Here is a 10,769-nt window from a genome sequence, read left to right as displayed (position 1 = left end):
TTTCAACCTCTTTTGATGCTTGTTGATGGCAAGTTTCCCCGACTGTGCACCAAAAACATGGAGCCCCAAGAGGAACACCAAGGAAAAGGGAATTCTCTTACAAGAAAATATATATTGTAACATCAATAAGCTTTTATTTCATTCTTTTGATAACCAAAACAAAGAAAACAACAATTCTTCACGCAGCATCATAGTAGATATCTCCCATGGATTTGATAGAATCAACCATAATCTTCAACATCTTCATAGAATCCATCAATAGAACAATGAACACAAAGGAATACAGCATCTTTGAATGAAAATCAATCACATATTATTCATCTTCAATGTCTTCATAGTTCTCTCTCTCAATCTCTCATATACAATTACACTGTTTTGATAGAATTAACTATCTTTGGCTCTCTCTCTCTCTCTCTCTCTCTCTCTCTCTCTCTCTCTCAATGGTATATCATATCCTCACTACAATACTCTCATAATAACTCTCAATAATCCTTCTTAGGTCGTGGATGCACCTCCTAAGAGGTATGTATGATATGAAGAGTCACTAGAGCCACTACAGTGTCTTTTCACAGCTCACTATTGTCATGTCACTCAATCTTCTCTTTAGTCTTCAGCAGCTATTTTTTTCACTTGTTTGAGATCTTTTGAACTTAGATTCATCCTTCCTAAAAGTTAGAAAACTTTCCCGAAGTCACACATACATTCTACAGAACACTTACAGAAGGTCTACGGAACAGTTACAATGCAGTACCAGAGCAGCTATAGTACAGAGACAAAGCAGAGACAGAGGCTCTACACAAGGTCTACAAAGGGTTATAGAAGGTCATCAGAACCTCATAACTCATAATCAAACCATTCCATACTATCAAAAACTATTCAATAGGCTTCCAAAAGATCTCAATCTTCATCAAGCATCAATCCATACTTCATACAGAAGAAAATCATAACAAAATAAAAGCTATATAGAAGGTATCCAGAACCAATCAGACCCTATCAGAACATCATAGAGCTTCATATCTCCACTGAGAATCATCATGAACTTCCAAAAAATAATCAATATCATCCAAAACACTCACAAATACTTCCTTTAACAACCATACATCACTCTAAATCCATCAAAAATCAATCATTCAGTCCTCAAAAATAACAAAAATCAATAAAAAATTCAATCTTTTTCCACTCTCAACAGTCCCTCAATGTAAGAGTTAACTTGAAGGGCTATATGCAAAGTAGAGCCTTCCTAAGAAAATCCCTTAAGTCTCGCCGCTGCAACCTAGCCCCCCTGCCTGAATGCGATGCCACTTAATGTGCTCCCTTGTAATTTAAAAAAAAAAAGAGGAAAAAAAAGAGAAAGAAAAAAGAGAAGAGAAAGAATGGAAAAGAAAAGGAAACAAAAATAAAATCCATCCATTTGTACTTTATGAGCATCACAATCACTACACCTAAGGACCACCCTAGCCCTCTGCCACTTCACAACTTAGAATACATCAAGTGCATAACATTTGATAGACCTATCTTTCTAAGTCACTCACAACACCTTCCTTTACACAAACTAAGCCCTCAAGTGTGGGACAACACCTTAGGCCTGACCCATCTTCCAATTCCACCATCACTTGCATAATGCACTGCATGGTAAGGTAGACCCCCCCCTAAGAAGTATACTCTTCTTATTTTTAGGTACATTGTGTAGTGGCATGGCAAGCCAATAACTATGGAGGCCTTCTTCAATCAACCATCTAATTTTAAGATTGGCAACCTTCAAAACCTGCTTCATAGAGCATCCCCAATATGACCTACCTCTCTAAAGGCCCTAAGAACCATTCCACATCGACCCTCAACTTTTTGAGCCCATAACATCAAGTGCCATGGCACTACACTGAGCTAGGACGGGTAATGTTAACCCTCAGAAGACCAAGACAAAAAGATCTGAAAAATTGTAAGTGGAAAATTGCTGCCCCAAGGCAAGAGAAAGACAAAGGAAAAAGATGCACTTGAGAAAAATATGAAGACACAAAACACATGAAAATTTCTAAATGTAATAGGAAGTAAACAAGAATAAGCACACCTTAATATTTTAGCAAGAAGAGCACCGTGTGAATTGTAACTTATTTTGTAAAAGAGCATCAATCGTACAAGTTGTAACAAATGAGAGGCACAGGCTAAGGCTAATGGTAATGAAAAGGAGGAAAAAGAATGGAGGAATGGACAAAGAACGGATCAAAAAGGGAACGGCCACCCAAGGAGGAGATATGACATGTATAAAAGTCAAAAAGTGAATGGAGAAGCTCATTCTTAGTGTGCCAAACTTGCACTCTTCTTACTTCTTGCTCTTGCTTCATTCTTTTGTATAAGAGAGGGAGAGAGGGAGTGTGAAAGAGGGAGAGTGTGTATGTCAGAGAGTGAGAGCAGATTTTAAAGACCTGCAAAGTGCCAAAACGGAGTGGATTAGTGCAATTTTCAGGTAGAAATTTAAAGCCGATGGAAGCGAAACATGAACAACAATTTTAGAGACCAAGGAAGATGGAAATGTAAAACTTTGGCCATTGCGATGGGTGCGGTTTTTTAGTACTTTTTTTGATAGCTAGATTGAAGAGAGACAACTTCCCAACCATTCGTGATGTCGAGTCGATCGTCAAGCAGGATTTTTCGGATCAGAAATCGAGTGTTGTGGATGGACGAGAGACGAGAGGCCAGACAGTTCCAAAGTTAAAATGGCCAAGATTTTAAAAAATTTGGGCATGGTCCTTTGGGGGGAGCCAATGCCCCCAAAAAATTTGTGATTTTTGGGGGGGGGGGGGGGGGGGGGGCACCATTTTGAAATGGCGCCATTCAAAACGTGCCGCCCCCCCTCTAGGCGACATTTTTGGTGGAGATGGCCATGGAAGCCTACAAGCAACCCCTGTAACATATATTGGTAAGCACTTCCTCCAAATTTTCACTCTCCACTGCTGATTTCAGATCAAGGAATGGCTACTCAGTGATGAATCTAGAAATCTAGTCTTTCTCACTCCTCCCTCCTCTCTCCTCTTGATGGTTGTTCACATGCATGAATCTATGGAAGAAAGGGAATGAGTTGGATGCGAGATGCTAATGAAATAATTATATCAGAGCAGAGTAGATCATAGATCAAAGTTGGAGAGAGGGTTAGTGGCCATAAATGAGCATCAACGGTCTCCCAACCATTAAATATGCGCCTCCAAATCCATGTTTCTATGCATAAGCACTCATTTTATTCGTTTTATGAAAGATGTTTGATGAAATTGTTTATAAATGGATTCGTTTGATTGATAATGCTAAAATTTATCAAAAATATTGAAGAAAACTAGAAAATTTAGTTGTTTAATAATTTATATCAAAACATGCAAAACTTACAATTATGTGATTTTTATGAAAATGATAAATTTTGGAGATTTTGGGATTCATATGGAGTGGAAGTGAATATAAAATCAATGTTTAGAAATTGTGATCATTCCTAATCCATAAATCAAAAATATCAAAATTTTTATCTAGATAACTGAAGAAAAATAGTGAAAAAAATGAAAATTTTAGTTTTTTGCGCTAGAAAATCAAGAAATAATATGTTTATGTCCATGAATATACAGCATGCCTGTAGCATGAGGGATAAGCCTCAATTCAGTCATGTCTCTATATTAAAGTCCATTTTTACCACTTTTTACAAGAAAAACACATGAAAAAATCACTATTTACACCTATCAATGATGCACAACCTAAACAGTAGGGGGAAGAGGGGTTTTGATGCTGATTAATTGATGAGAACATTTGAAATTATGATCTATTTGTTTGTGCATACCATATAGGATGTTTATAAATTAACTTAAAAGGGGTCAAGCAGTACGAGGATGCTCGGGGCTAACCCTTAGTAAATGAAGCATGACGTGTAGGCTGAAATCATTAAAAGAAATGTTTGTTCTAGTTCACAACGTTGATTTATAAGTTATAAATTGTTGGAGCACAATGGCATTTATAATTGTATTGCGCATATCACATGGTAACTCTTGGATGCATTGCAATTGGTTTCCTATACTTATGACCCACGTTGAGATACCTAAGCTATAGGTTTAGGCATTCGGGTTCCTTGGGAAACTGTTAAGTAATGAAATATCTTATCTCTTGGATTGTTCTAAACTAAGAGTGGAGTTTGTGATGTTTGTGTTATTTGTGTTAGTGGTACATTGAGGGCCCAATCCCCCCGGTATAGGAGAGCTCCAATGGGGCCACAACATTCAGCTTGAGGGGTGCCTCCTTCTGTTTGTGATTATGATGTATTTTATACCGATCTATGTGTAGGGACTCCTTCTGAGGAGTGTGGGGCTTAATCGTTGGACTACAATTTAAAATAAACAGAAGATTTATGATAGCAGTCAGGGTAATGTGTCCCTATATGCTCCTGGCCATGAGGCCGAGGGGTTGGGTTCTTTAAGTATAGAGAGGCCCAACTAATGCTTATAGCCAGTGTCGAGCTCATTTTAGGTTACGAGAGGTGGTGCGTTTTTTGAGAGAGCTGCTAATAAGTGAAAATTTTGAATCTCGATCAATTGGGACTAATTCATTAGTGTATTCAAAAAATTAGTGAGATATGCTCACAAGACCATCAAGCCGAGCTTCAAAAGCAAGAAAGAGCTAAATGGGCTAGACGGCAAGCCGAAATAAATAGAAGATATTCTCCACAAAGGAGTGGTCCAATATTTGTACAAGGGTGGGATCTTAATAACCCTAGCTCGATGCATAGTCCATTAGGGGGAGAAAGCTCTAGTACTTTCCCCCTTTCCATTAGTCCGTCCACTTTAAGTGAAGTGATAGTTCCGATTGTTTGATCTCCTTTAACAAATCTAGTCATTACCATGGTGGCACATCCCGTTGCAATTCCTGCTGGGATGTAGGAAAGGAAAGGCGCAGTTTGAAAAGAAATGATTCAAGTATCTTTTGAATTTTGACGTTTGTGTCTATTTTCACGTGTATGTATGCGTCTAAGTTTACGTAAATGTGCGTATAGACGTGAAGTTAGACACACAAATAGACGCGGATTTAGACGCGTAGGTAAATGCATATATAGACGCACATTTAGCTTTTATCATGAATTTTTATTTTTAAGATAAGTTTTGATAGTAAGTTCTTATCATAAGTTTTTATGTATTTATGATAAGTTTTGTGTATTTAAAATTGAGATCTTAGAATAATTAATATGCTAGCTTGAAGTTTTTATGTAAACATATGAATAACAAATTTGATGTTGTCATGAATTAGGTTTAATCATGTCGTTGTCATAACCTAGTGCGGTGCATGCTGATGAGTCAACGAGTACATCCTCAAGTGAGGATGAAACATTGCGTCTTCATAATCCAGATGCATGACCAATGTTACATAAATCCACATGCATGGCATGTAAGGGAGGATTTACGTAACATTGGTCACATGAGACAAGCCTGGCCACACATTGGACCCAGAGGAAAGATTGAGCTACCCTATGCACCTTGGATGTTGTCAAAGAATGATGAAAAAATAGTGAAGGAACAAATATGTAGCTTTTAAACACCCACAAGATGTATGAAATGTCTCAAGGGAGCCGTCATAAAGAAAAAGAAAAGAGGTGTGGAGCAACTATCTGGTTTGAAGTTCCACAATTGGCACAAAATGATTCAAGTAAGGGTATCTCTAACCATGAATATAGTAATTAGTGGAGTAACTATGTGTAAACTTTGGGGTATGATGACTTTTTCCTCAACTAATCATTTGATCTATGAATATTTTTTACATTCAGTTCGTACTTCCTACTAGCATATCCCATTGTGTATCCAAAGATGTACGTGATATCATTTACAAGATGGGAGAGCTTGTGAGGTGTGTATACATTGTATTTTTTCATTATATATCTTTGAATTTCTACACAAAAATAAACAATTGTCAAATACATCCTGATAGATACGTGAGCTCGAAGGAAATTGATCCAAACACATTGCAAGATGTTCAAGTATTATTTGTTGAGGTGGTTTGTTTGGTGGAGAAAATTTTTCCTCAATCCATTTTGACTACTCAATTACATTTACTCGTACATTTGATTGATGAGATCGCACTTTGTCGGGCAATTCATGCAAGGTGGATGTTTTTTCTTGAGCGCTTCACGAAAACCTTGAAAGATTTTGTGAGGCAAAAAGCATGGCATGAGGGAAGCATGGCTGAGGGTTGGTTAATGCAATCATCCCTTGTTTATATCTCTGAATATCTTGCTGAAATGGACCCCTCTCAACCATGACTATGGAACGATGATGAAGACTTGAGGATGACCTCTATAATACCTCAAGGAAAAGAAATGAGTAAAGTGTTAACAAAAGAAGAACTTCGTAAGTTAAATAGTTTTTGTGTGCTCAATAGTGATATAATGAGCAAATGGGTGACACTATATAATGAAGCAAGGGGAAGAAGAAAAAGCGAAAGACAAGCATTTCGCACTAGATATGGACATAATGTCTCATTTCCAGATCATCTAAATGCGCTCCCATGTCATATTGATATCGATTGGTTACATGAGGAAATTGAGAGAATGGAAAAAGAGGAGGAAATTAATATATCTCAAGAAGAGTGGGAATACACACGAGGTTGCTTATCAAAGGTGAGACATACTATCAATTAATTTGTTTCTATAAGTTATATTTTATATTTAAAAAATTGACATGTTTGATCTTAATCTTTTACTACTAGTGCACATTATTCAATGCTATTTGGTGTGAGGGTAAACATCTTCGAACTCAACGTATAGATGAAAAGAAAAATACCCAAGATTGTGGTGTCCTTGCTCACTTCGAGGATGCCAATGGTACCATGGAAGATTATTGTGGCTTGGTCCAAGATATTCTAAAGCTTCGATTCTTTATATATGTACTGGATGTGAAGTGGTTTAAAGAAGTGGTAACAAATGGTGAGCATTGCACAATCAGGCGTCATCCAAGTGGTTTTGTAATCATTGACTCTACAAAATTTCACCAAAACAAGAATGACACATTAGTACTACCTCAACAATGCAAGCAGGTATATATACAAAATCTAATTTTTGTATATGTATACATGTGATACATATACACAATATAATAAGTATTTAAGTTTCTTGCTTTTTTTTTTCAAATACAGGTTGTGTATCATCCAATGGTAAACAATAACCGATGGTGGTATCTCATCCATATATCTAATCGTTCAAAACCAATATATGGTAATATTACCGACATAGAGATAGCAGATGACAATCCAACAATTAATGATGATGTACATGATGACACCATAATGGATGATATGCGTGATATAGTACAAGATGAACCTCACGAGGATGTTCAAGGAAACGCAGAAGAGAACAATAATGTGATTGATGATATTGATGAAGTTATTGAGCAATATAGCAACACATCTGATAGTGGGATAGACTTATTTGTTTCGTTGCCTCTTGGTAACATAGATCTAGAAGTAGATAGTTTAGCAAGGGCTCATCTCATTGAAGATGAGATGGATCATTCACTATAACATACTTAATTTGCTTAATGATTCAATGTGTATTCTTAATTCTATGGAAAATATCATGCACACACGTGCATACTCAAGAATCAATAGTCAAGTTTAAAGCTAAATTGAATTTTTCATAATAAAAAGGAACTATTTTTTATCATCTTCAAGTAGAGAAATTACGAGATACATGCAATGCTTGCTACTAATTGTATAATACGGTTTCTGTCGCTTGCCGCTAATTACTTATATCAGGCTTGTCAATTGGAGGATCTGCCATTCATTAGAGAGCAATGCAAAAATAATTTTTAACTCTAATTTTTTTATTATATTAAGTCCAATTTCAGGTGGTTAAATAATTACGCGTCTAAAGATGCGTCTATATTCGCGTCTATTTATGCGGATATATAGATGCAAAATTCGCATCTATTTACACACTCTTTTACACGCACATATAGACGCAATGATAGACGCGCCCGACTTTGTGCGTCTATGCCTCATTTCTATTGTGGTGCTTTGTGAATTAGATGGAGGCCGAGAGCTTTGTTGTAAGTTCATGAGGATATTTAAGCTTTTTAAGCTAAAAGCTTAAAGTTAATAAACTTCATGTATTAAAGAGTTTGGTTCACATGCCATTAAGAAGACATTCATAGTTTTTGAAGAGGAAGAGACTGTTATAGAAGAGGAAGCGATGTTCTGATGCTATTGGAATTTGAAGAGAGTCCGAAATTGCAGGATAGGAAATTGTGTTTGATGGAATTGTAATCATCTTGGGTTTTGCCCTATCACTATTCATTGTATTTGATGTAGTTGATTTTGAAATAAAATTATGGGTCCTTGGTCGATATTCATCTTGATTCTCATCTTCTTTCATCTTCCGCCCTCTCGTCTCACGATCTTAGAAAGGACCTCTACGGTCATGGCATTCACGAACCCTCAAATCCTATCACAACCATATTTATAAACCTTCGATAATACCCTATTGATGATGACAGAAAGCTATGCACCTCCTTTGGAGTATGTAGCGAACTCATGGTTACTATGACCTTGATCTTTTTAGGGTTAGTCGCAATTTCTACTGAACTAACCACATGACCTAACAATAGCCCATAAGGCACTCCAAAGATGCACTTCCATGGGTTAACAATAGCCCATAAGACACTCCGAAGATGCACTTCCATGGGTTAACAGCTATGCAAATTTCTTTGCAATGCTCAATTTTACACTTCCACAGAATAATCAACTACCTTTCTCTTATGGGGTGGCTACCCCTAGATCATTAATGAATACTTTCAACTCCTTTTGGGAGATGCCACCAAAGGTCTTGTCGGCTATTCTTTGCCATGAACTAGGTGCATTACTTAAACCAAATGCCATCACATGGTACGAAAGGTACCGAAGATAGTAGTAGATGTCATTTTCAGCTTGTCTTACTCAACAATCGCCATTTGGTTATACCCTGAAAAGCAATCCATGAATGAATATATTTCCCTACCCACTAGTTGATCCAAAATTTGGTCAATACATGGCAATGGGTAGTATTCTTTAACAGTCTGCTTATTCAGCTCTCTAAAGTCTACATAAAGCAGAATTTGATTATTCTTCATCTTTCTTATCACAATTGGTGACCACCATTTAGTATGCTGAATAGGGAAGATCGAACTCGCTTTCCGCAACTTCTGTAGATCCTCAAACAATTGGTCCCTTAGTTCAAAAGGCGTGTGCCTTACTTTTTTACATATAGGTCGACTTCGTTCCTTTAGAGGAATGGTATGCACAGCAAGGCTGGGAGGAATGCCCCTAAGTTCATCATAGCTACAAGAAAAGATGTCGTGAGACTCTTGAATTAAGGACACATAGTCCTCTCTCTCTTCTGAACTAAGCATGGGACCTAATTTGATTGGCCACGAATCATTTGGTGTACCAAGTTCTAGCTCAATTACATCTATGTCTCTTATTCTATCTTGAGGCTCTATCGGCTCATTCAATGTTATTTGATAAATGTCCTTTGTAGTGGACCCTTCTTTAGATCCATCGCTTGATGATGTCTCACTAACAAATACATCTTCTAATGTCTCTAACACTGTAGAGGATAGAGGAGCTCTCTTGCTTTGAGGAGACTCAGGATAAGCATCCACTATTACATGATTGTCACCTCTACCTAGAATCACTCAACCAACGGGTGTATCTGTTAGATTTCATGGAAGCAGGAAGGAGAGCAACACGGAGTGAAGCAAACATGCTTACACTCTCTATTCTTCTTCTTATTCATTTTGCACACTCATAGTGCATATACAACCTAAGGTCATAAAGACCATTCACACTAGAAGTAACACCGACTTATTTAATACACCTAACTGATCTAGCCAGACTAGCTATGTCCATCTCATGTCGGTCAAACACACATGTACGAGCTTGATATTCTAACACTCCCCCTCAACCTCAAGACAACATATGTACTCCAAGCAGCTGTCTAAAACCACAAAACTTATCTTTACCCAAGGACTTGGTAAAGATATCCGCTACCTGTTCATCAGTCTTCACATGCATAAGATCAACTTGTCTTGCAAGAACCATCTCTCTGATGAAATGGTAGTGATCCTCTATGTTGTCACTTTCTAGATCTTTGTGTTCTCTTAGGGTCCTACTGAGGGGGCTCTCGGGCACCCAACCATGTTTTGGGATCTTCTCCTAATAGTGGATTCCTTGATGTTATCATATCTCCTGATGAGTTCCTTGTTATTGAAAGCTGTTGTCAATCTTATTCACAAGTGCTTCGTGCTTTCGCTCAGTGCGAAAACATGCTTTTTTCAACCTTCACCAGAGTAGAATAATTGGGATTCATACACCTCTGTCTTTGCCTCACAGGTTTAGCATCAGGCTCTAAGTCGATGTGGTGTTGGGATACTGTGGGATCAATCCCCTTTAGATCTTTATACGACCATGCAAACGCGTCTAAGTTCTCCTTTAGTAGATCTCGCAAGACCACTAATTCTTCTTCTAGAAGATTTAGACCCACTTTCAAGTGACGTTCAGTACCATTAGCATCCAGAAATATTAATTGTGTTTCACCTTTCACTTCACGGATAAATGTCCCACGGATTGCTTCTGGATACGAATCTGACTCCTTCAACGGAGTAGTGTCATCTTCAGATGATGTAATTGAATTACTATTGTCTTTTAATGGAGGCTTAGCTTGCTCTTTGGGAGGTTGAAAGGGTATCATTGAGGTTTCGAGTTTGGGTTGGGGATGAGTTACTTCT

This window comes from Lygodium microphyllum, chromosome 27, assembly GCF_053477565.2.
Source record: "Lygodium microphyllum isolate KBCC chromosome 27, Lygodium_microphyllum_v1.1.10, whole genome shotgun sequence".
NCBI lineage: Eukaryota > Viridiplantae > Streptophyta > Polypodiopsida > Schizaeales > Lygodiaceae > Lygodium > Lygodium microphyllum.
This window is presented reverse-complemented; position numbering follows the sequence as displayed.